Raw genomic sequence first — 26292 nt, forward strand, 5'->3', positions numbered from 1 at the left:
TTGAAGGTCAAGGAGACAGAGGCAGGACCAGGAGTGGGAGTGAAGGTTCAATTAGGCCAGAATTGAGATTGATCTTACTACTTTTTAATGGCGAAAACAAACCAAAGGCTAGCCAAAGCCTTGACTGAGAGATCGTGAGGTCCCCATCCTGTGTCCACTGGGGGCTCCTGCCCAGGGGGCTTTCAGGGCATGGATGCATTAAGTAGTAATGTTGTGTAAGGAAATGGAGAAAATTCGGTAGTGGTGTGTATGGGGGGTGGGGGGTAGTGGAGGACGGGCGGTGGGGTAGAGAGTACAGGCATTCCTGGCATGTCTTCTGTTTGGAGAGAAGCAGCCAGAAAAGGGAAGGGGACAATGTGACAAAGACTCGCTGGAGAGCTGCCCAGGACAGGGTGGCCACACTGCTGGCACAGCCAGTTTGGAGGATGTGCAGTGAGGAAGGGTGGGCACAGAGTGGAGCCAACCAGATGGCCAAAGGTCGCAAGGTACATGAGTGTCCTCTCTCCATGGCCCTCAGAATCCGTCAAGCTATCAACTTGTCCAGTGTAATTGGATATTTTGTAGGAGGCAGAGAAGGCCCTGAGCTTTGTGACTGTTCTGATACCAGCTGAAACCAAAACATGAGCAGCAATGCAGGAGCAAGGAATCAGCAAGATGCTGCAAGTGAGGTGAGACCGGGCCAAAACCTTGGGAAGGGCTTTGAACAACCACAAGCAGGGCCATCTGGTCAGCAGGCCCCACTGGCACAGCGCCTCTGGCACATGAGCTTTTCCCAAAGGTCTATAAAAACACATGTGATGAGAAAAGAATGTAGTGGATCCAAAACACAAAGAGAAAAGTATAAAATTAAAAGTAGTGCATTTTAGTTAAATGTCTATAAAACATATAATTATGTCAGCTTCGTTTTAAAATTTAGTATTATAAATTCTCTTCTATTTGAAAATAATGCTATGGTTTGATTTTCTCACTCTATAAAATTTCCTGTGAATGTATGATGACAGCCCAGAAATCATAGCCAATCATATAATGAATGAATGACTGGTAGTTAAATAATTTCAAAAGCAAAATTAATAAAACCCTTTTGATTATTAAATATAACGGCAAACATGTTATATTTAATGTTAAATATAGATATATTCTAGTGTCTTTGATGTGATGTGGAATGTGGACTCCATAATTAAAAGGCCCTGGGACCCAAAAGGGTCTGAAACCAGTGCTGTTCACAGTCCCTGGAATTGGGGTTTAGGCCAAGTTGAACCAGGTCTCTGAGGGGTGACATGGGAGCCCCAGTTGATATCAGATAATAACTTAATTAGGTGAACTTGGACCCTTCCATTTCAGAGTCCATTTGTACTCAGGTGCTTTCAACCCTGAAGGGTTGTTCAGGTGTGTGAGCTTTTAAATGAAGGTTTTGATGGTCTCTGGAAGGAGGAAGCACCTTTCAAATGTAGTAAACTGCTACGTTAAGTCTCCACTAGGGCTAATATAATTCATGAAAGAGAAAGTGAACCAGTATGAGTGGGTGATAAATTACGGCTCGGCTTGTGACAGTGACCTGCCCAGGTCAGGTGGCCTGGGTGTGAGGCAAGGAGGCACTGGGTGTCCCTCTGGCCTAGACCAGCAGCCCGCAGCGTCACTTAGCAGCGGCAGGTCTCCTGATGGCAGCTGGGATGTGCTGTCGTCCACTCAATCACTAAAAGCTGACACTGATTGCTATTTTCTCTTTGAAGGATGTCTTTTTTTTCCCCTTGATGATTTCACTCTAACACTTGAGAAAAGGGTGAGAGGAGAAAACAGTGCTCTCCAGTCATCTCTCTCTTCCCTCATTTTCTGTCCTTGGTCCTGTTCTCAGGCTTGTAGCATTCCATGCCTGTTCCTGACACCCCCAGCTGTGTTCTTCCCTTTCCCCAGCCGCCCTCCCCAGGCAGGTTTCCTTGACTTTGGGTTTGGTTCTGTGAGGCAGCAAAGGTGGCTGGTAGACGCCCCCTCAGAACCCACTCAGGCTGGCTTCAGAGCTGTAGAGATGGAAGAGGCCAGACTGAGCAGGACATCACCAGCCTGGCCTTGTAGAGCCAGAGGTGGCTGTGGGAGAATCCAGGCTCTTCTCCGCACCCTTAGCTCATGACCTCAGCCCTGAAGTGACCAGGAAGGAGGTGTGGTAAGGCCACTGGTGTTTGACTGCTCCCATTGCCATTGACCTGGTCTGTGTGTCTCTCTGTCAATGGATGTCAGTGACCAGACAGGCAGAGACCAAAGAGCAAAGGGAAGAGTGACCTTCCTGGCCCTCCGTCCCCAAGGAGATCCCACCCCCTCCCAGTGCTCCCTCTACCACACTAGCACACGATCACTGGGGACCCTGAAGTCTAATAGTTTTAACAATAATGAGCTCACCTTCATCTAGGCCTTCCCTGCTCCCAGAGAACATCTACATGTTTTATTTGATCTTGACAGTGATGCTGGGAACAAGGTGAGGCAGACACCAGAATTATGCCCAATTTATAGATGAGGAAACAAACAGTTCAACAGTGAACTGACTGGCATGCGATCTGCAGCTAGTAAGTGTGGGAGCCAAGTGAGATTGGAACCTGGTTCTTCTGACTCCAAGCGCATGGAACGTGGGCTTCAACCTTGAACCCACAGGGAAGCACTGGGTCTCACTTAGCAGCCACCTGGTCACGAGCATGGATTTGAAGTAAGGGTTCACACGCAGTGAGTATGAGTGATCCTAGAACCAGAATTTCTGTCAAGGCTCTTAAAATGCTGACATCACGTAAAGTCATTGATCTTTAGAGGGAAAGATCATTTCGTTTACGGCAAGATTCAGTGCACTCATTTAGTCATTAATTCACTCATGTATTAATATATTCACTCACGTTTATATATTGAGCACTACTACACGTCCCATAGATGTAAGCCAACTTGCCAAACATCAGTGCACTCCAAAACCCAATTGCTGAGTAATCGGTTCACTCCATTTGTCAATTTAGTCAATTTGTCAAATGAGCAGTTTACTGGTTTTACCCATTGTAAACGAAATTTACAAATTTACCCATTGTAATGATCACAGCTTGAACACTAATGTTTTAACAATTAAAATGTTAGCCAAACAAATATGTAGAAATTACAATTTTTTCCACATGAAGCATTACTTTTCCAGGCAAAATTCCAGCCTTGAACACTGTGATAGGATTGTTTTGGCTACATCTGGTTTCTTTACGTGCTTTTGAGTGTGTGTATTTCCAAACTTGAAACATTTAAATATTTTTTCATCAGTTTCTCAAAAGGGCTTTAAGCCTGAGCTTTATAGAAACAATGTGAGAAGTGGTTACACAGAAGAGTCCCGATCTGGAGCCAGGCTGCCTGGTGTGCAGGCCCAGCTCTGCCACCTTCTTTAGAGGCAGCACCTTGGTTCAGTTACTTGTACATATGTGATATGATCTCAGTCATATTACATACAAACTGAGGGAAAACATCACAATAATAACAGGGTTATTTCTGATGGTGTGATTGTGAGTAACTTTACTTCCCTTTCTTATAATTTTTCTGTATGTCTCATTTTAAGACATCGTTTTAGGAATTTTAAGTGTTCACTATGTAGGATGAACTATACCAGATGGCTTCATATATGTATTTTATTTAATCCTCATAATAAATGCACCACGTAGGTAATATTATCATCGTTTTATAGCCAAAGAAACTCTAGCTCCAAAGCATGAAGTAACTCACGTCCCACAGCTCAGAGGAATCTGACTCCCAGTCTGACTTCAAAGCTCATGCAGATTTGTATTCCCTCTGGCTCAACCTAAGAGTCCTCTTTTAAATGGGTGTGATATCTACATCTCAAAAATGGAGAGAGAATGGAATGAGATGATAGGTCTGAAAGCTCACTGCAAATGATAAAGCAGTCTGCAAAGACAAATACTAACCAGTAGCATGTGCTGTTTTCACTGGGCTGTTCCAAGGCTTTGTGCGTATCATGTTCCTTCAATCATCTCAATGACTCTGTGAGGCAGGTAGCCATTATTATCTCTGTTTTACAGAAAAGGCTATCGAGGAACACGGGGTAATATGCCAAGGTCACATAGCTAAACCTGACATTTATATCTAGATGGGAGCCTTTCTATTGTAAGTGGTTTTGGGGTCATCTTTCCCAAATTTCTCCTCCACACATTCCTCAGGGATACAACCTTCTAGAACACAGTTGTCTGCCTGGCTCAGCAGGAGGTGCATGAAGGGTAGGAAACAGGTCAGAGCTCAGAAGTCAGGCATTAGACACCGCTTTGCTGGTGGGTATTGTTGGCCTAGCTTTCCAGGGACTGGAGGTGACTCGAGCTCCAAGGACACTGCTGCCACCTGCTGTTCACACATTCTCCATCCAAGGGCTTCTTCCGAAAGCCTGGTGTCGTGTAGGGTGTCATGCGGGGTCTCTGCTCCCGCTCCCCGCATAAGAATGCAGGATATGGTGAGGCCAAAAAGGAACACCCACGGAGCCATAGGTAGGGGAGTCACACCACTATATTCTCGCTGGCGGCTGGGTTGGCGACACAGGAAGCAGGAGCCACACGATCTGCAACCCTCCGCCGCTTGCTGGCTCAGCCACCATCTTCTTGCTAGCCCCCATTTTCTGCTAGCATAGCCACAGCAGTTATATTAGTGGCCAATGGCTCACTGGTTACAGCTGATGGCCAACTAGCCACAGCTGATGGCCATCCAATCACAGTTGATGGCCATTTACTACCTGAGCCAGCACCTTTCCATGTGAGGCCGAGAGCCTAGAAACTGCTCTCTGGGGCTCTGTCCCCACACCTGGCCACCGTGAAGCAAGGCCTTTTGCTTCTTTGAGTTTGCATCAGTAAAATGAAGACAATAATAATATCTGCTTCATACAATTGTTTTTATGATGAAATGAGATTCAGTTTCCCTCTACCATCTACTGTCCTACCAGAAAAAAGTTAGATATGTAAAAGGCTAACTAGGATGGGGAACAAACGTCCCTAAATACCTAAAATCACCTCTAATTACATTAACATTTTTAACAACTACAAATTTTTTTTCGTAGTAAAGCATTTCCCTTTATATTTCGCTACTGATTTTGAATTTTTCAAAATTAAGTCTCAAGTCGTTTTCTGGGCATTTTATTAAGAGTATTTGAGCCAGAATATGAAATAGTGAAAAAGGTATTTGATTTTTTTTTTTTTTAATGGGAAAAGCTTTCATGACTCAAATTGTCCCTTCCATCAAGACTGTCAGAGTTATTTCCAAGATTCTGGTTCACAAGTTTCACATCACTTCTTTCAGGCAAGTTGTCTAGCAAATGGGCAACATAAAACTGAGAAAACTGGAGTGGGCTTTTTCCACTCCCGTTCCCTTGGGAACTGATGTAACTAGCAAAGCGAAGAGGCCTGGCTCCCTCTCAGCAGCTATAAACATCACACCAGATTCTATTTGCCTGAAAATTCCTTCTGACTGGGCCTAGATGCCAGGAGTTGGATGATAATCAACTTTCCTGTTGCCAATCTAATATTCCTGCCTGGAACATTTGCAACTTGTACTGCTGGTAGAGATGTCCCGCAAAACTGAAACTCTGTTGGTGAGTTCTGGCAAGTATATGTAAACTGCTTCAGGATTATCCACTCTACTGCGTACTATAGGCCTGGATGTGATGGGGACTCAAGGGGCAGGCCTGGCTGTTCCCATCCAAACAGGGAGGTTGGGTACCAACTCACTCTCTCACTTTTTTTGGCGTGGACCTAGTGCTAAATGAAGATACTGTGTGCTGCCTGGATTTCTTTTGGTGCCAAGACTTTACTCCTCTAAACAGTAGCTTTTGAAAATCTCTTCTTTCCTTTATGGAAATAAAAATAAAGCAACTCTGAGATAGCATTTTACACCTATTCAATTAGTAAAATTTATAATAAATTGCTCAATGCTGGTATGTTTGTAATGAAGTCAGATATGCCTAATGGTATTGTAATTTGTGGATTCCTTTTAGAAAGCAATAGAAATATATTTGCAAGAACCCTAAAGATTTTTCATACCCTTTGAGCTAATAATTCTACCTTGAGAATTTATCTGTCGACAAAGGCAAAAAGCTATAGTATTTAAGAATCTGTCCGTTGCAGCGTTAACAGAAGTAACAAAAGAAAGACCTGGAGGCAACCTAAACCCTGCCCTAAAGGGGATTACGATGAATTAAGTTCATAGAAAATTATTTGTCCATTAAAATGATAAACACAGAGGCTATATATGTGGAATTGTGGAGAAATATTTGCTATGTTAAGTCAAAAAAGGCATTATAATGTACATAATGGTGGGTACATGATAACTAACTACAGCCATCTTAAGCTACCTGTGCTTAGGACAACAGGACTGTAAGGGGCAAGTATACAAAGAGTTGTACTCGGATAGCAGGATTCTGGATTATTTTTATTTCTTTATTTCCAAATTGTCTTTAATATGGTTACATTATAAAAAGAAAACTGGCTGCAGATATTCCATCTCTAAGTTGAATCTAGTTACTCTGTAGAGCACCTCTTTTTGGAACAGGGAGGCAGTTGTGATCTATTTGGAAAGGATAATGATTTCTCATTTCCATCAGTTGCAAAAAATTTCATCAAGCACCACAAGGTTCAAATATGATGTATTGCAATTCGAAGAAGGAAATGCCATGCTGAAAAAAAGTCCTCTATTTAATAATCTCGTGTTCCTATATCTTCAGTGTGTTGATCTGTGCTGAAATGACACTCTTGTCTAGCCTCAATGGTAAGAATCATAAAGTGACAAATATGTTAGTGTCGGTCTTACTACCAACTTGCCTTTCACTAGCACTTTACAGTTTTCAAAACACTTTCACATCCTTGATCAAATTTGAGCTTCCCAGCAACTCCACATGACAGATAGTGCATGTAGGATTATGACCATCTTATAGATGGGGACATTGAGGCTCAGAAGGCTAAGTGATGTGCCCTAGTTCCTCCAGATAGTAAGTGAAAGAGCTGGAACTAAATATTTGACAATTGTTTGATGTAAGAGGACATGACCAGACTCTCAGTAAGTGTCTACATATCAACTCTGAGGTACAGGGATTATGGAGAAAATCCTATTCACTTTTTATAATTGACTTTGTAAGGGAAGAAAGGAATGTTTAGCGTACCTGAGGAGAAGCACACAATGAATGGCCTGTTGGTGGTGAAGGGAGAGTGTGGGACAGTGGAGGGAAGATGACTCAGGACCTCGTACCCAGAACAAGGACATCTGCTGGAGGGAGACAAGGCTTAGGAAGTGCCTGATGGAGACTTTGGGAGGAAGAAGTAGGGGTGGACCTGGACTTAGCGCTTTGATTCATTAGTAATCAAGGAAGCGGAGAGGGAAACATTTCAAACTGAGACCTGGGACATAGAAATAAGAATAACTCTTAAGATGTATTGAGGTATGTACAGCTATTCAGAAACTATGAAGTAACCACGTAATGGGTGGTAAGAACAGCAGCACCGCCTGTATCTCTGAGGTTCATTCAACACATGGCTCCAGGCCACTGTGCTTCAGCCAGCTAGCTCGGGCTTCCTCACCGGGGATCTGCAGACTCCCCCTCAGGGCTCTGTGAGGGTTCCATAAGGACTTTCATATTTCATCTCTTCATTGGAAGCCGATTTAAAACAAGATTAATGTTTGCAGATTCTGGGTCATGTGGACAGCCACTGAATACGATCACATGATTTCAATGTCTACATTGGCACTGCGTTTAGGTAGTAGTAGGGTCAAATAATGCTGTTTGAATCGTCACACTAGAGGAAAAAAGAACAGAGATGTATTTGATAGGTAAACAGGGAGAGGCCAAAGGACATCACAAACATTGTATGACAAAAACTTCCCCAGTTGTTCAACCAGAAACAAAACTGGTGGGTAAACAGAATTATCACACAGCCCATGAGGTATAGGCATGTCAAAGCAGAATTCTTTAAAGCAAAAATATCCGAGAAAGGTGGGCAGCATGTCCCTTCCCTGTCACACAGAGGGATAAAGTCCTGCCCAAGGATCATCGTTTTGCTTTCAGGATCCATTCATACTCTTAAAAGTTATTGAGAATCCCAAAGAGCTTTTGTTTGTGTGGGTTAAGTATGCAAACAAAAAGTCAGCAAGATAGTTATTTCTCCAGCAAAAAAAAAATGGGCCTTTTCAGGAACAACAAGGAATTGCAATCCGGTACGTGCAACCATGGCAAACCCCATACAAGTCCAATAAAACAAAGGGGAGGCCCCTGTAGGAAGGGGAGGCCGGTTTTTTTTCTTTCTAGGAAGAATGAAGGTAAAATGAGGGAGAAAAAGGGGGTGAGGGATCAGCACCTCCCCACTGAGTGGTGGACAGAAGGGCAGTTTCAGCAGGCGGTGAGGTGGCTCAGGGCCTGGAGGAGATGTTTTCCCTACGGAGCATGGTGCAGCCCCTGGTGACTGTTCCCCTGAAGCATCTCATCCATGCCTTCCGTTCACCAAAAAGCACATCTGTATCTGTCAGTGCATCAGTTTCTCAAAACCAGCATCGAGATGTAGTTCCTGAGCATGAGGCTCCCAGCAATGAGCCTGTGCTTAACTTAAGGGGCCTTGGATTATCTGAATTAAAAATCGGACAGATTGATCAATTGGTAGACAGTCGACTTCCTGGACTTTGTAAAGGCAGAAACATTTTTTCCCATTGGCATACTTGTGTATCTCATTTCTCTGCACAGTCCTTCTTTGAAAATAAATATGGTTGCAGAGATGTCTTTAGTACTTTATGTTCCTCTTGCTTGTACAGACAACATTCAAGAACTCTTAAAAGGATTTGTTCAGATCTTCAGGACTGGCCAGTTTTCATACAGTCTCAGGGCTTTAAAACTTTGAAATCAAGGACACGACGTCTACAGTCCACCTCTGAAAGATGGGCAGAAACACAGCAGATAGCACCATCGTTTGTGAAGGGATTTCTTTTGTGAGACAGGAGCAGATGTTGAGACTTTGGACAAACTCATGAAAACCAAAAACAGACTTGAAGCTCACCAACATGCACTTAAAACTGGTTTTCCAGAGGGTTTTCTGAATGCTCAAACACTGTCACAAAAAAACAAACAAACAAAAAAACCAATAATTCTCTAAGATGACCTCATCTGATTCTCTGTTTTGCTACTCTTTGGCATTTATGGACTCTTAAAAAAAACATTTTTATCTCTCCACTTCTGGACAACAATGGGGCTTGATTCTGTAGTAGATCCTATCCTGATGAAAAATGTCACCTTTGAGCGTGTTAAAGGATTGGAGGAAGCTAAACAAGAATTATAGGAAGTTGTTGAATTCTTGGAAAATTTACTGTGCAAATTTACTGGAGGCAAACTTCCAAAAGGAACTATTTTATTTGGACCAACAGGAACAGGAAAGACACTTCTTGCCCGAGCTGCGGCTGGAGAAGCTGATGTTCCTTTTTATTATGTTTCTGGATCAGAATTTGATGAGATGTTTGTGGGTATGGGAGCCAGCTGTATGAAAAATCCTTTTATTTTATTTTGTTTTTTTCATGTAGCCCCTAAGAGGCAAAAAATCCTTTTAGGGAAGCAAAAGCAAATGCTCCCTGTGTTATATTTATTGTTGGTGGAAAGCAAATCGAATCTCCAATGCATCCATATTCAAGGCAGACTATAAATCAACTTCTTGCTGAAATGGATGATTTTAAACCCAATGAAGGAGTTATCATCATAGGAGCCACAAACTTCCCGGAGGCATTAGATAATGCCATAATATGTCCTGGTCATTTTGACCTGCAGACTACATACAGTTCCAAGGCCAGATGTACAAGGTCGAACAGAAATTTTGAAATGGTGTCTCAATAAAATAATATTTGATTTCTGTTGATCCAGAAATCATACCGTGAGGCACTGTTGGCTTTTCTGGAGCAGAGTTGGCGAATCTTGTGAACCAAGCTGCATTAAAGGCAGCTGTTGATGGAAAAGAAATGGTTTTTCAGAGATAAAATTCTAATGGGGCCTGAACATAGAAGTGTGACCGATAACAAAAATAAAACCATCACAGCATATTATGAATCTGGTGATGCTCTTATTGCATATTACACTAAAGATGCAATGCCTGTCAGAAAAAGCTACAGTCATGCCTTGAGGGTCAGCACTTGGACATGTGTCCCTGTTGCTTGAGACTTATAGATGGAATGAAACCAGAGCTCAGCTGCTTGCACAAATGGGTGATAGTACGGGAGGAAGTTTGGCAGAGGAGCTTATATTTGGAAATGACCGTATTACAACAGGTGCTTCCACTGATTTTGATAATGCAACTGAAATAGCAAAGCAGATGGTTACCAAATTGGGAAGGAGTGGCAAGCTAGGAGTTATGACCTACACCGATACAGGGAAACTGAGTCCAGAAACACAATCTGCTATTGAACAGGAAATCAGAATCCTTCTCAGGGACTCATATGAATCAGCAAAACATATCTTGAAGATTCATGCAAAATGGCATAAGAATCTAGCAGGAGCTTTATGAGACTTTGGATACCAAACCTATGAGACTTTGGATGCCAAAGAGATTAAAATTGTTCTTGAGGGGAAGCAATTGAAATTGAGATGATGATTCTCTTGATGCATTGCTGGTTTTACTACAAGAATATAAGTAGCATTGCCTTAGTCTCCTTCTGCCAACGCTTTTCTCCCATTCTTGACTTAGTATCGAATAATGGATTCTTCGGATCACAGAATCATAAAGCAGGAAAACCCAGAGCTGGGTGATCTTGTATGAATCACTTAATCTTTCTGGGCATTAATTTCCCCACCTACAGAATAGGAATTGTATTAGTTCCTACTTCACAAATAGCTTATGAGGATCTAAGTAGCTGCCTCAAACCCCCAATGGGAGGTGTAGGCACTGACCAAACAGGTCAGAGCCATGATCTGGTTCCTGGAAGCCAGAATTAGGGGAGGCCAGAAAGGACAGAGCCAGAGGGGTGAATGAGTGTCCATGTTCTTAAACAGTATAAGGTTCCAGCGCTAAGACAGGGCGTGGGAACTGGGCTCAAACAGGAAACACGGGCGAGTGCCTTATTGGTGTAAGGAGTAGAACAGATCACAGAACAGAAGTGAAATGGCCACAGCTTGCCTTGTAGACCATCAGGTAAGATACAAATGGAGTCGGGGTGATTCACATATCATGTGGTAACGAATGAAATAATTACCAAAGGCATTGTTTGTTTTTTAACATCCCCGCCGCCCGTCCCCTTACTCCCCATGATTCAAAGTGCAGGTTGAGAATCACAGATGTTAATGAGGAAGAATGGGATGTGGTAATGGTCTCGGGTCAGATGTGAATAGATCTCAGCCATGAGATGCTGGAGCTTTAGATGTGCGTTGGTTGCAACAGTTATTAAGCATTAATTTGCTTTCCTCGTTCCTTCCCCTTTTCATAATGTGGAGTTGAACGAAAGTAATGGCCTAGGTCAGAGCCCACTGGCCATGCTTCCTGTTTGGGAGCCTTGAGGGCTCATCCCAGGGTTCCCACTCCTTTCCCCACTGCCCCTCTACTGAGCTGGGAGGCCAGGTCTCTGATCTTGGGAGCAGAATCGGACAAGACGTTCCAAAGGAACTCACTCACTTCGACAAGTGACTTTAATTAGGACATCCAAGTGGTGCCACCAGGAAACTTAGGACCAGAGACTCAAGTTTAAAATCTTGGGAATTCACTCCCAATGAAGCAACAAAATGCCTTGTTATAGAAAAAGCATGTTGGGGGGGGAAATGTTTATGCATTATGCCGAAGTCTGTTCTAAGGGAAAAAGACAAGAATTCTGAGACATACCCGTTAAAGACATTTAATTTGAAACAATGAGGCAGAAAGTGTTCTGGACTCAGTTGGCTTTTGCACCCCAGAGTTATTTGGTTTGAATGATTGCCAAATCCTAAAGTTCAAAAGACAGTCACAAGTGGGGAAAGGGACCAGCATTCTTGGGGTTGGATTCCCAGAATTTTCTAATTTACTGTAAACCTCTCACTCTAAGGTCACCCCCCTCTGGCTCATGGTTTGGTTTTAAAGACAGCTCCTCCCCCTACCGTGAAGAATGTTCCCTGTCCATCCATCTCTGCCTGTAGCCACATTAACCTCCCAGCTTCCCACCTCTCCCCTCCACCCACCCAGGGATCACAGTTTAGATGGCACTTCCTAAGGAAGCTTCCCTTGAGGACCCCCAATCTAGGACAGATCTCTTTGTTTTAAGTTTTCATTAACCATGTTTCTTTCCTTAAGAGCAATTACCTCCATTTTTAATTACACGTTCATGAGTGTGATTATTTGATAAAGATCCATCGTTCCTCCTGGTCTCCAGGCTCCATGAGAGCAGGGGCAAGTCTGTTCACCATTGTATCCCCAGGCCCTTACCCGCTGCCTAGCACATCACGGAACATTCTTAAAATGAATTTTAGAGAGGTAGACAGTGAGAAAAACAGACAACTGTGAGTTACAGGTTTTGTTTTTTTTAAAGGTCAGCACATAAGAGGCTAAGGTAAGTTATTCCCAAAACTTTAAGACTAGGTTACTCAAAATCAACATGTAATGGATGAGATTATCTGAGCACAGAATGCAGAGGAAAAAGTCCTAATATCTTGCCAAAGCCACAGAGAAAGGGCAGAACAGATTTTGGAACCTGGAGTATATAGTCAAAAATCAGAGCAATTGGGAGAGGGGGCAGGGGTCAGAGAGGTCCTGGGTCAAATGCTATCTCTAGAGACTAGTTTGTATTATACATGGTCTGTCAGACCATGTTAATGGGTACAGTTAAAGGGGATCCAGAGTGAGACAGGTCCCATCAAGCAACCATAAAAGATGATTCGCGAATGTGCCAGGGATGGGGCATTGGGAGCCACCCAAATGTGTAAGAAAAGAGCAGCAGTTGACAGTCTGCCTGATGAAAATGCACGACATCTACAAGAAGGGAGGCCCGAGTGTCAGAATTCCCCATTCCCTGTTTGTTGGATGGAGAATTGGTGCCCAGCTGGCTCACAGCACCTGATGACACTGTCCATGAAGATCGTCCCCGCCCGATGCTCTGGTCTCAGGTCCCCCGAAGATATTCACTGGAAACTGCGACTACCTTACCTTACATGGCAAAAGGGACTTTGCAGCTATGATTAATAAGGACCTTGAGATGATTACCCTGGATTAATTAGATAAACCAAATGTAACCACAAGGGGGAGGCAGGAGCACAGAGTTAGAGAGAGACTGGAAGACGCAATGCTGCTGGCTTTACGAATGAGGGAGGTCTCCAGAAGCTGGAAAAGGGAAGAAAACAAATTCTCCTCTAGGGCCTCCAGAAAGGACGCCACCCCGCGCCCACCCTGATTTTAGACCAGTGAAGCTGATTTCAGTTTTCTGACCTCCAGACCTGTAAGATAAATATGTGTTGTCTGAAGACACTCAGTTTGTGGTAGTTTTGTCGCAACAGCTATAGGAAAGTAATATACCAACTGACACGAATATCTGTCAACAGATTAGTGCCTGGATCTTACATGATTCTCCGGAGAGTTGAGGTATTTTCATTCAGTTCCCTTGGGCCAGATCACTGCTGGGTTGTAGACCAATCAAATTTCTGGATCTGCTGAGAACCAATGTGGCTGACCTCAACTTCCTTAAGGTCCTTCCACCCTGGGAAGCCTGGCCTGGCCTGAGGAACTGCTGCCTCTTCGTAAACACCACGCTGCTCACTGATAATGACTCATAATGTGTGGGCTATTAGGTGAGTTCTTTGGAATAGAGTGTAGGCTTTGGCACCAAGAGAGGCCTTCAGATCCCTTCTCTGTGCCACTCAGTAGTCACATGATCATAAAGAAGCTACTTAACTTCCTCCAACATGGCTTCCTAAACTGAAAAATGGAGATGACACCTTCCTCGTTTATAGTGTTGTTGTATGGACTGATAATGTGTCTTAACACGACATGCAGGGGCAGAGCCAGAGCTGGCATCTCATCGCGGTCACCTCCTCTCTCCTCTCTGCCCTCCACCCCCATGAGTTGTCCCTGTGCTCATCTCTTTTTATGACCTATTCTCCAGCTCCTCCCTCTATCGCTTTGTAAGTCTCATGCTGGCCCTGTCTTTTGTTAGACCCCTGGCTTCAAATCAGTGACCTCAGTGATCACACTCCCAGTGGCCCGATGTCTTAGTTGGGGTCCCCCCAGAGGTAGCACCTGAGACATGGATTCCAGTATAGACGGTTTGTCTGGTAGATGGTCCCAGGAAACACCAGCAGAGAGGTGACACAGGAAGGAGAGATGTGTGTTCATGCAAGCTACCACTGTGACCACATGGAGCTTAACCCCCACCCCGGGAACTCTGGGAGACAGTTATCCCACCAGGGACAGGGGAGCTGAGGCATACACCTAGTCCCATCAATCTTTTTTTCTTTTGGAGGGAAGGTGGCAATGATTCCCGACAACTCCTGCCTGTAGCACTCATGGTCCAGACAGGCTCCAGCACCAGAGAATCCTTGGCACAGGGATACAGGTGCTGGCAGCTGGACGGGGCAGCATGGGGATGTGGACAGGATACCGATAGCATCTGCCTTAGGAGCATCTTGTAAATGCACGGCCTTCCAGCTCTGGTCCGGCCCTTTCCTTAACCAATAGTGAGCTCCACATGCCTACTGCATTGTTCAGGACTAACTAACCCTAGTTGCAGTCTCTTTCAATTTGCAAACTGATAAACGAAGAAACTTTATACCTGTCTTTTGATTTCGAATGGGAGGGAACACACTTTCCCAGGCAAGCCACAGGCTGCCTTCTCTGCTATACACTTCCTATTATACTTTCAAATAGCCCACCTAACTATCTCCATTTGGCAAATTTTAAAGCTACAGTCTGTATATGTTAAAGGGTGTTTAAGTCCAAGAAAAACATTTCATTACCTTGAAAATCTCTAATTCTTTCCCCCACCCAATCACATATAGGTTACAGCCACCTGGGGGTTATCATTATGTCGTTATCATTACCCGAGGATATTTTAAAACATCCAGATAATTAAGAACCCTAATTAATAAAAGTCTGGATAATAGGTGGGTCACCATATGAAATGCCTGCTGATCGTAGGCTGCCTACGGCAGGGGAGGAGTTTCCGCTGTGCCCAGCGCTCAGACCCTAAATGCTGTTCATTATTGAGCAGCATGTGTTGAGTGCCTACGAGGTGCAGAGTACTGCGCTGGGTGCTATGAGGCACAGAGAGGCTTGAGAAGGTTTCAGAAAGAATTTCGCTTCCCCCACACAACTCTGAGCCTATTCCAACTTCCACCCTTCAAATTTTTGTTTTGTTGTGTTTTCTTTTGTTTTAAGCCTTACCCAGCATCCTCTTATGTAATGCATTGAACTTCTCACTGGGAGGGATGGGAGTCTTGTACCGTGTGACTGAGGCCTGAGGACCTGAGTTCCTGTCGGGGTACATAGAGACTTGGAGGGGAAATGATTAGCCTGAAGTGACCCAACCCACAGGAGGTAGAGCTGGGCCTGAAATCCTTGCCTCTTGTCCCTTCTGCCTTCTTTCCTCACATTTTAGCCTATTACCCGGCCTTCACACTTGAAGGTGGATTAATTAAGGGCTGGGCCCTGTGGTAGTTCCTAAGAACATGCACTGGCACGTGCTGCCCCCAGCTGCCTCTACCCCCCACCCCAACTTTGCAGCTGGTGATCTGTGTTCCAGCAAACCTAGCAGATGTTCTGCTGCCTAAACCCCTCGAGCACACTTCTAGCTCAGCACTGTTTCCCCTCTGACCACTGTAGCAAAACCCTCGGCGAAAATCATTTAAAATGTTTGTTTTGGGGACCCTCCCGAGACGTGGTAAATCAGAACCTGTCTCTGGGGCGTGGGCCAAGGAAATCACATACACTTGTAACAAGCCTTCCATGCGTTTCAGATCACACTGAAGTCTGAGGACCGCCAGCCTAGGAGCCGAAGCCCAGGATCCTCAGCGTGGCTTCCAAGGCCTGAACCATCTGACCCTGCCTCCCTCTGGCCTCACCTCTACCAGCCGGGTGGAAACAGGTCAGCCTCTGTATCTCTGCTCACTCTGTTTCTTCTGCTTTGTTTGCCTTTCTTTCATCAATTCTACAAGGCAAATTCCTGTTCCTCTTCCAGGACCCTCCTGAAATGTCCCTCACTCTCTGTCACTCTCCTTAACTTTAGACTCACCTGCTCTCCCCTCCCTTCCCATAGCTATTGATACCTGCCTCTAATATAGCCCTCTATTAATGAGTTCTAAGCTTATACCTCCGTCCTGGGCTGCTGGGAGCACACATTGCTCCTTTGTGCATATTAGGGAAAGGCACCACTTCCTCCAGAGCCAGACACACAGCTTGAGAATAGCAGCACAGGCTGAATCTAAGCCCACTGCCCCCACTCCCAGGCACCCTCGTGCAGGGCAGAGCCTGCTCTGCCATGTGTGTGGCCTCTCCACATGTCTTCTCTCCTGTGAGCTCCTGAGGATTCACTGGCACTTGCTCATCTTTGTATGTCCCCAGCATATAAGCCTGTCCCCATAGTGGCTCTCTGTAAAAGGTTTTATAAGCTGAAGTGAACTGAATGCAGCGTGTGAACACAGGCAGAGTTGCTCCACACACGAGTCTCAAATGCTGTGAATTGCAGAAAACCTTCAGAGCAGCAAACGCGGGATGAATAATGTCATTTCTTCTGTTCTCCATGGATTCTGGATATTTTAACATCTGCAGCTGGAAATTGTTTAGATCCGTGAGACTAAAATAGATGCCTACAGCAGTCTGTTACTTCATTCTTTGCCTTTTCGAACAAAAATAAAAACAAACCAAAAAAATTATTTTCCACTTCCCCAGGAGGCAAATCTGTCTGGGGCTAGTTGTTATTAAGGCCACAGGAGAAATCACCAGACTTAAAGACCCTTCCTTGGATCCCTTGTGCTGCACAATTTGCTCATCAGTGAGGTGGGGACGCCCACCACACCCTCACGGCTGTCATTCAGGAGACACAGTCGGCTGCAGCAACAGAGTTACAGAGTGGCGTTTTAGACTCCACGCTCATCAGCAGAGATGAGACATGGAACGGCTGCAGTGTTTGGTCCCAGTTTAAAATTCCCATAACTACAGTGAGAATGCACTCATGTATGACGATGGCTTTCTTTTAAAAAGGTCATTCTGACATTTCAAAACAGGGATATTTATTAACTTTCCATTGGTCCCAATTCAGGGGAGGCGTAGGTTGGCTCTTCAGATGATGGGAGTTGAATTCCTATTTTGTTTTTAACCACTGAGGCAGTGACCAAACAAGTTGACAAGTTGAAGGAAAGAGATGTGAGGAGGAAGACAAACTATATAAACTGGAAGATTAGTTCAGGAAAAGAACTAGGGACTTTAGTAGTTGACATCTGGTTTTTTTAACTGAAAATATTGTTAGAGGGGAATAAACAGTTCTAATCTCTACTCCTAATCATCCAATCTATTCACTAAAGTTTACATTTTATCTTTTTTTTTAATTTATTGGGGGGACAATTGTTAGTAAAGTTACATAGATTTCAGGTGTACAATTCTGTATTACATCATCTATAAATACCATTGTGAGTTCACCCAGAGTCAGTTCTCCTTCCATCACCATATATTTGATCCCCCTTACCCTCATCTCCCACCCCCCACCCCCTTACACTCTGGTAACCACTAAACTATTGTCTGTGTCTATGAGTTTGTTTGTCTTGTTCTTTTGTTGTTTTTGATTTATATACCACATATCAGTGAAATCATATGGTTCTCTGTTTTTTCTGTCTGACTTATTTCGCTTAGCATTATACTCTCAAGATCCATCCATGTTGTCACAAATGTTCCTATATCATCTTTTCTTACCGCCGAATAGTATTCCATGGTGTATATATACCACAACTTCTTTATCCATTCATCTATCGAAGGACATTTTGGTTGTTTCCATGTCTTGGCCACCGTAAACAAAGCTGTAATGAACATTGGAGCACACGTGTCTTTATATATAAATGTTTTCAGATTTTTTGGGTAGATACCCAGGAGAGGGATTGCTGAGTCATATGGCAATTCTATTCGTAATTTTTTGAGGAACCTCCACACGGCCTTCCATAACGGCTGCACCAGTCTGCATTCCCACCAACAGTGTATGAGGGTTCCTTTTTCTCCACAGCCTCTCCAACACTTGTTACTATTTGTCTTGTTGATGGCAGCCATTCTGACTGGGGTGAGGTGATATCTCATTGTGGTTTTTATTTGCATTTCTCTAATGATTAGTGATGAGCATTTTTTCATATGTCTATTTGCCATTTGTATGTCCTCTTTGGAAAAATGTCTCTCCAGGTCCTCTGCCCATTTTTCAATTGGGTTGTTTGTTTTTTTGTTGTTGAGTTTCATGAGTTCCTTGTATATTTTAGATATTAGCCCCTTATCGGAGGCACTGTTTGCAAAACTCTTCTCCCATTCAGTTGGTTCCCTCTTTATTTTGTTGATGGTTTCTTTTGCTGTGCAGAAGCTTTTAAGTTTCATATAGTCCCATTCATTTATTTTAGCTTTTACTTCCCTTGCCTTTGGAGTCAAATTCATAAAATGCTCTTTGAACCCAAGGTCCATAAGTTTAGTACCTATGTTTTCTTCTATGCAGTTTATTGTGTCAGGTCTTAGGCTTAAGTCTTTGATCCATTTTGAATTAATTTTGGTACATGGTGACAGATAGCAGTCCAGTTTCATTCTTTTGCACGTGGCTATCCAATTCTCCCAGCACCATTTATTGAAGAGGCTGTCTTTTCTCCATTGTATGTATTTTGCTTCTTTGTCAAAAATTATCTGTCCATATTTATGTGGTTTAATTTCTGCGTTCTCAATTCTATTCCATTGGTCTATGTGTCTGTTTTTCTGCCAATACCATGCTGTTTTGATTATTGTAGCCCTGTAGTACAAGCTAAAGTCAGGGAGTGTGATACCTCCAGTATTGTTCTTTATCCTTAAGATTGCTTTGGCTATTCGGGGTCTTTTGTGGTTCCAAACAAATCTGATGATTTTTTGTTCTATTTCTTTAAAAAATGTCATTGGGATTTTGATGGGGATTGCATTAAATCTGAATATTGCTTTGGGTAATATGGCCACTTTAACTATGTTGATTCTTCCAATCCATGAGCACGGAATGTCTTTCCATTTCTTTGTGTCTTCTTCAATTTCTTTTAAAAATGTCTTATAGTTTTCAGCATATAGGTCTTTCACATCCTTGGTTAAGTTTCTTCCTAGGTATTTTATTCCTTTTGCTGCAATTGCAAAAGGAATTGTGTTTTGTATTTCTTTTTCTGAGATTTCATTGTTAGTATATAGGAATGCAATGGACTTGTGTACGTTGATTTTGTAGCTGGCAATTTTACTGTATTCGTTGATTGTTTCTAATAGCTTTTTGGTGGAGTCTTTAGGGTTTTCTATATATAGCATCATGTCATCTGCAAAGAGTGATAATTTAACTTCTTCATTCCCAATTTGGATGCCTTTTATTTCTTTCTCTTGCCTGATTGCTCTGGCAAGGACTTGCAACACTATGTTGAAAAGCAGAGGTGATAGGGGACAGCCCTGTCATGTTCCTGAACGTAAAGCAAAGGGCTTCAGTTTTTCACCATTAATTATGAGATTAGCTAATTATTATTAATTATGAGGTCATATATGGCCTTTATTATATTAAGGTATTTTCCTTCTATGCCTATTTTATTAAGTGTTTTAATCATAAATGGATGCTGTATCTTGTCAAATGCTTTTTCTGCATCAATTGATATAATCATATGCTTTTTGTCCTTTATTTTGTTTATGTGATGTATCACATTGATGGATTTGCGGATGTTGAACCATCCTTGTGCCCCTGGGATGAACCCCACTTGGTCATGATGAATAATCTTTTTAATGCATTTTTGTATTCGATTTGCTAGAATTTTGTTTAGGATTTTTGCATCTGTATTCATCAGAGATATTGGTCCATAGTTTTCTTTTTTTGTGTTGTCCTTACCAGGTTTTGGTATCAGGGTAATGTTGACCTCATAAAATGAGTTAGGGAGTACTGTCTCTTCTTCAATTTTTTGGAAGAGTTTGAGCAGGATTGGCATTAGATCCTCTTTGAAGGTTTGGTAGAATTCACTAGTGAAGCCATCTGGTCCCGGACTTTTGCTTTTGGGAAGGTTTTGGATGACCGATTCAATTTCGTTACTGGTGATCAGTCTGTTTAGATTTTCCAGTTCTTCATGGTTCAGCCTAGGAAGGCTATATGTTTCTAAGAACTTGTCCATTTCTTCAAGGTTATTGAATTTGGTGGCATATAGTCCTTCATAGTATTCTTGGATGATCCTTTGTATTTCTGTGCTGTCTGTGATAACTTCCCCTTTTTCATTTCTGATTTTGTTAATTAGTGTCTTCTCTCTTTTTATCTTAGTGAGTCTAGCCAAGGGTTTGTCAATTTTGTTAATCTTTTCAAAGAACCAGCTCTTTGTCACATTAATTTTTTCTATTGTCTTTTTGTTCTCTATTTCATTTAGTTCTGCTCCAATTTTTGTTATTTCCTTTCTTCTGCTGACCTTGGGTTTTACTTGTTCTTCTTTTTCTAGTTCTTTAAGGTGTAACATGAGGTTATTTATTTGGGAGTTTTCTTGTTTCTTGAGATAGGCCTATAATGATATAAATTTCCCTCTTAAAACTGCTTTCGCTGCATCCCAAAAATTTTGGTAGGATGCATTTTCATTGTCATTTGCTTCTGTGTATCTTTTGATCTCTCCTCTAATTTCTTCTTTGACCTGGTCATTCTTTAAAAGTACGTTGTTTAATCTCCATGTGTTTGTGTTTTTTCCTGCTTTCGTTTTGCAGTTGATATCCAATTTCAAAGCCTTGTAATCAGAGAATATGCTTGGTATGATTTCAATCTTCTTAAATTTGCTGAGGCTGATTTTGTGTCCCAATATATGGTCTATCCTTGAGAATGTTCCATGTACACTAGAAAAAAATGTATGGTCTGATGTTTTAGGATGAAGTGCTCTATATATGTCAATTATGTCCATTTCATCTAATGTGTCATTTAGGGCTGCTATTTCGTTATTTATTTTCTGTTTGGATGATCTATCCATAGCTGTCAATGATGTATTTATGTCCCCTAGTATAATTGTGTTTTGGTCAATTTCTCCCTTTAGTTCTGTTAGTAGTTGCTTGGTATATTTCGGTGCTCCCTGATTGGGGGCATAAATATTGATGACTGTTATGTCTTCTTGTTGTATAGTCCCCTTTACCATTATGAAATGTCCATCTTTGTTTCTTGTTATCTTTTTCACCCTGAAGTCTGTTTCATGTGATATCTATTATGGCTACACCTGATTTTCTCTGGATACCATTTGCTTGGAGTGTCAATTTCCACCCTTTCACTTTGAATCTATGCTTGTCCTTGTAGCTGAGATGTGTGTCTTGGAGACAGCATATGGTTGGGTTTAGTTTTTTGATCCAATCTGCTACTCTGTGCCTTTTTATTGGTGAGTTCAGTCCATTTACATTTAGGGTGATTATTGATATGTGAGGATTTCCTGTCATTCTATCTTTAGTTTTCTGGTAAGGCTGTGTCTCCATTGTTTCTTTGCCTTTTTGTTGTTGTCTATTATTTCTGTGTGGTGGTATTCTATGATGTTTCCCTCTGTTTCTTCTTTTATTACAGTATATATTTCAGTTCTGGAATTTTTTTGAGTGGTTACCCTTAAGTTTATGTAAAAGAAAGTTTGATATTTAGAGTATTCCATTTTCTTCAGCACGCTTACGTTCTCCATTCCCATATTCCAGTTCAGGCCTTTACTCTCCCACTTTTTATGTTTTGGTTGCCACAAATTGTCCCTGTTGATGGTGGTCGAATAGCCTCCTTTAGTATTTCTTGTAGGGCAGGTCATGTATTAGAAAATTCCCTCAGCTTCTGTATGTCTGGAAAGGTCTTTATTCCTCCTTCATATCTAAAGGATATCTTTGCTGGATATATTATTCTTGTCTCATAATTTCTCTCTTTCAATAGTTTGAATATTTGGTTCCACTCCCTCCTGGCTTGTATAGTTTCTGCTGAAAAATCTGATAATAATCTAATGGGCTTTCCTTTGTAGGTTACCGTCTTCTTTTCCCTGGCTGCCTTGAGGATTCTTTCTTTGTCATTGATTTTAGACAGCTTCAGTACAATGTGCCTTGGAGAAGGCCTGTTGGGATTGAGGTAATTAGGTGTTCTATTTGCTTCTTGGAGTCAAGGATCCAGTTCTGTCCACAAGTTTGGGAAGTTCTCATCGACAATTTGTTTGAATATATTCTCTGTTCCCTTCTCTCTTTCTTCTCCTTCTGGTATGCCCATTATTCTTATATTGCTCTTTCTGATGGAGTCAGCAAGTTCTTGTAGAGTTCTTTCATTTCTTTTAAGTCTCAAGTCTCTTTCTTCTTCCATCTGTGTAATTTCCAAGTTTCTATCTTCGATGTCACTGATTCTTTCCTCCATCTGGTCAACTCTACTATCTAAGCTGGCTATTTCATTCTTAATTTCTTCTATTGAGTTCTTAATCTCCAGAAATTCTATTTGGTTCTTTTTTAAAATTTCAATCTCTTTCGTAAAATGCTCATATTGTTCTTTGATTGTGTTTCAGAGTTCATTAAACTGCCTTTCTGTGTTTTCTTGCATCTCATTGAGATTTTTTCAGAACTGCAATCTTGAATTCTCTGTCATTTAAGTCACATATTTCCATGTCTTTAAGTTCCTTTTCTGCAGACTTTTCACTTTCTTTCTGAGCTGTCTTGTTGCCTTGGTTATTCATGGCAATTACTGATTTATTATTTCTCTTCCTAGACATCTACAGGAGTGGCTTCTGCAACAGGTTGATAGGAAGAGGGCTTTCTTTTGTTTTCCAGTACTTGTTGGTAGAATGTTTTATTTTCTCTCCAATTGCAGCCTTTTTTTCTCTCTCACATGGTAGTGCTGTTTTCTCTGCACTATTCCGGCTTCTCACACAATGGGGGGGACTCCCTGGGATACGGGTTTCTACTCTGTTAATAGTTCGCCTGGGTCACAGGGCGCAGTGTCCTGGTGGGTACGCGGAGAGCTTTTGAAGTTCCAAAGCTCTTCCTGCACCAGATTCAGAGCCCATATGTTTCAACAGTTCTGTTTATTCCTGCAGGGATCTGCCCAGATAGGTGGGGCCAGGGGCGGGGTGAGTTGTGAGAGGAGGCCCAGAGCAATGGCCTCGACCACCACCACAGCCGGTCCTGCTTCCACAGCTCCCTCCCCTTTGCTGGAACTAGTTGGGCTGTGAATCTGTGTCTGCGGTCCACAGTTCTCAGAAAAGCAAATATTCTGTTGTTTTGATCTGACACTGCTACTGTTCCACTTCTAGCACCGGGCAGGTGGGGGCGAGGCGAGCTCTGGGAGGGTAGGGAGGGGGCGGCTAGTCTCAGTGCCTAAGGCTTCCATTCTCTGCTTGGCAGTGAGGGCTTAAACCACCGTTTTCAGCCTTCTTTCCTCAGTCTTTGCCGTGAGCGTTGGGTTCAGCCGTGTTATATGCTGCCCCCTCAGCCCTGTGGGCCATAAGCGGAGCCCTAGCAGTCCGAGTTCTTCCCTCTCCTGCAGCTGCGGTAGTTCCGGGAAGCAGCGAGCTCAGAACACTGAGCTAGGTCTGCATCCTGCACCCACGCGGCTCCGTCTCTGTGCTTCTCCCTTTCCTCCTCCCCCACTTCTGCGATTCACCCACCTTTAGGTGAATTCAGTAGTGGGCCTCTTCATCTTGCCTGTCTGCTGTGCAAGAAGTCCTTTGTGGAGTTGTTGTTGTTCGATTAGTTGTAAATTCCAGGGAAGATTTACAGAGGCTCACCTCACGCCACCATTTTGATGACGTCTCATATTTTATCTTTTTACAGGTTGAAGCACATTTAATCGTTATTATTAGCCCTGACTTGCAGATGAAGAAACTGAGGTTCAGAACTCATCACCCAAATTCAGACCCACCCGACAACGAAATAAGTCCTGAGCTTCATAGATGAGGGACACGTGTAAGACAACGTTATGCCTTCAATGGTTTGCAATCGAAATCAGAATAAACAACATGGACAGTAATTAGAAAACAAAAGATCGAGGGAGAGGAGAGAACAGTTAGGACTGATACTGATAAAAGAAGTTTCCTTGCAGGAGACAGGACTTGAGTTGGGCTCTGGAAGCTGTACAATAATTACATTCAGGGAAACACATGAAAACATTCTAAGTGTGACAAGGTTTATTTGTTGTTTTTTTACACAGTTCCAGAGCAATAATTTGAACTCACTTCAGTATTCATCACTATTTCATTTGCATCCTACATTTTAGAAAATAGGCTATTTTAAGAGCAGTGTTAGGTTTACAGCAATACTGAGCAGAAGGAACCGAGATTTCCCGTATACTCCCTGCCCACACACATGCACAGCTTTCCCATTATAACATCCCCCACCAGAGCGGGACATTTGTTACAACTAAAGAATTTACATACACACATCATTATCATCCAAAGTCCGTGGGTGATAAATAATGGACAAATAAATAATGACATGTATCCATGTATTATGGTGTCATACAGAGTAGTTTTGCTGCCCTAAAAAAATCCTCTGTGCTCCACCTATTCATCCCTCCCTCCTCCCCTCTAATCCCTGGCAACCACTGATCTTTTTACTTTCTCTGTCATTTGCCTTTTCCAGAAAGTCATAAAGTAGGAATCATACAGTAGTACCCTTTTCAAATCGGTTTAACTTAATAATATACATTTAAGTTTCCTCCATGTCTTTTCACGGCTTGATATCTCATTTCTTTTTACTGTTGAATAACATTCCATTATCTGAATGTATCATAGTTTATGGTATCAGTTCACCTTCTAAAGAACCTTTTGCTTGCTTCCAAGTTTTGGCAATTATGAATAAAGGTTCTGTAAATATCCATGTGCAGGTTTTTGTATGGACATAAGTTTTCAACTCCTTTGGGTAAATAAATACCAAGCAGCATGATTGCTGGATCAATGATAAGACTATGTTTAGTTTTGTAAGAAATCACTAAACTGTCTTCCCAAGTGGCTATACCATTTTACATTCCCACCAACAATCAATGAGATTTCCTGTTGCTCCATATCCTCACCAACATTTGGTGGTGGTGGTGTCAGTATTCTGGATTTTGACCATTCTAATAGGTGTGCTGTGTATCTCATTGTTGTTTTACAAAAACATACTTATTTTGTTTTCTATCAACATATTATTTTTTAGCCAGGGAATGGCTTGTTTTTTTTCTCTTTTCCTGTAGATTGTTCTACTGTTTTCATTTGTCTAAGGTGATTTCACTTTTTGATTATTGATTCTGTTGCCAGGTGTTCTTAGAAATATTTTCTTTCATATGTTTTGGAAATTTGGTTTGTGTGTTCATTTTTAGTGGAAAATTATTTTCCTCTTCCATTTCCTTCCTCTCCTTTTCCTTTCTCTTTCTGTCTTCCTACTCCTCTCCTGTCTGGTGACTTAATTTTCTGCTTAGCTGGCTTCCCAGAGCCAACTAAAATATAGGCGCTCTGGGCTCCTTCCTCACAGTGGCAGTCAAGATCCCACCAACATGTCTGCTAGCTGCTTATTCAGGTGGCCTCTCAGGCTCTCAGTTTGCATGGAGAACATTTATTCTGTTACTTTCACAGAAACTATACTTTGGGTGGCCTCTACCTGCTTCTAAACTGGTGGAAGTCCACCCATACCTTGGCTTTTGCTCTCTATATGGGTCTGTTTTTCTATTCCATTTCTGATCCGAGGAGAGGTACAGAAGAATAGTTGTTAAAAAAAAAAATAAAGTGAGAACTTATTGTAATTACCACTGGCTGTCTTTCACATTTTTCTCTTTATATTGTTTTCTCTCACTGTCATGTGCTTAGAATAGTGGGGTCCCTATGATAGGAACCTCCAATACCATCTTGACAGAGTGCACCTGTCCACTCTAACTGCAGGTGGTGCTCCAGAAACCTCTGAGTTCCATTACCAAACACTGAGTCTTAGGATACCCTGATCTCCTGAGGGTTGAGGGCTTTGAGAGCAACTCCAGCACCTTATAATTATTTAGCCCCAGTATTTTCTGACTAGATGTGGTTACCATTATTGCCTTTTCCTCCAGTTAAACATTTATTAGCTCAAGATGTTTACAGTGTTTTTCTCCTGACAATAGACTGTCAATTCAAGCCTATGAATTCTATATATATTCCACCTGTAAGAAAAGACAGGATTTTATACAGTGGGTATATTGCCC

At 42.3% G+C, this 26292-nt stretch overlaps 1 long non-coding RNA gene and 1 pseudogene across 2 annotated transcripts; both read left to right on the plus strand.

Moving 5' to 3' along the window:
* The first annotated feature begins 327 nt into the window (after positions 1-327).
* On the plus strand, positions 328-25865 carry LOC141570576 (uncharacterized). Of its 2 annotated transcripts, XR_012494727.2 has the most exons (4): positions 328-668; positions 13579-13756; positions 15920-16047; positions 23916-25865. It is a non-coding gene; the product is annotated as an uncharacterized LOC141570576 (long non-coding RNA). The 2 variants fall into 2 exon arrangements; XR_012494728.2 differs by lacking the exon at positions 13579-13756 and having other exon boundaries at positions 345-668.
* Positions 675-13572, plus strand: LOC109460198 (ATP-dependent zinc metalloprotease YME1L1-like; annotated as a pseudogene).
* Positions 25866-26292: the final 427 nt, after the last annotated feature.

This window comes from Rhinolophus sinicus, chromosome 3, assembly GCF_057876585.1.
Source record: "Rhinolophus sinicus isolate RSI-liver-muscle chromosome 3, RSI-T2T, whole genome shotgun sequence".
Classification (NCBI taxonomy): Eukaryota; Metazoa; Chordata; class Mammalia; order Chiroptera; family Rhinolophidae; genus Rhinolophus; species Rhinolophus sinicus.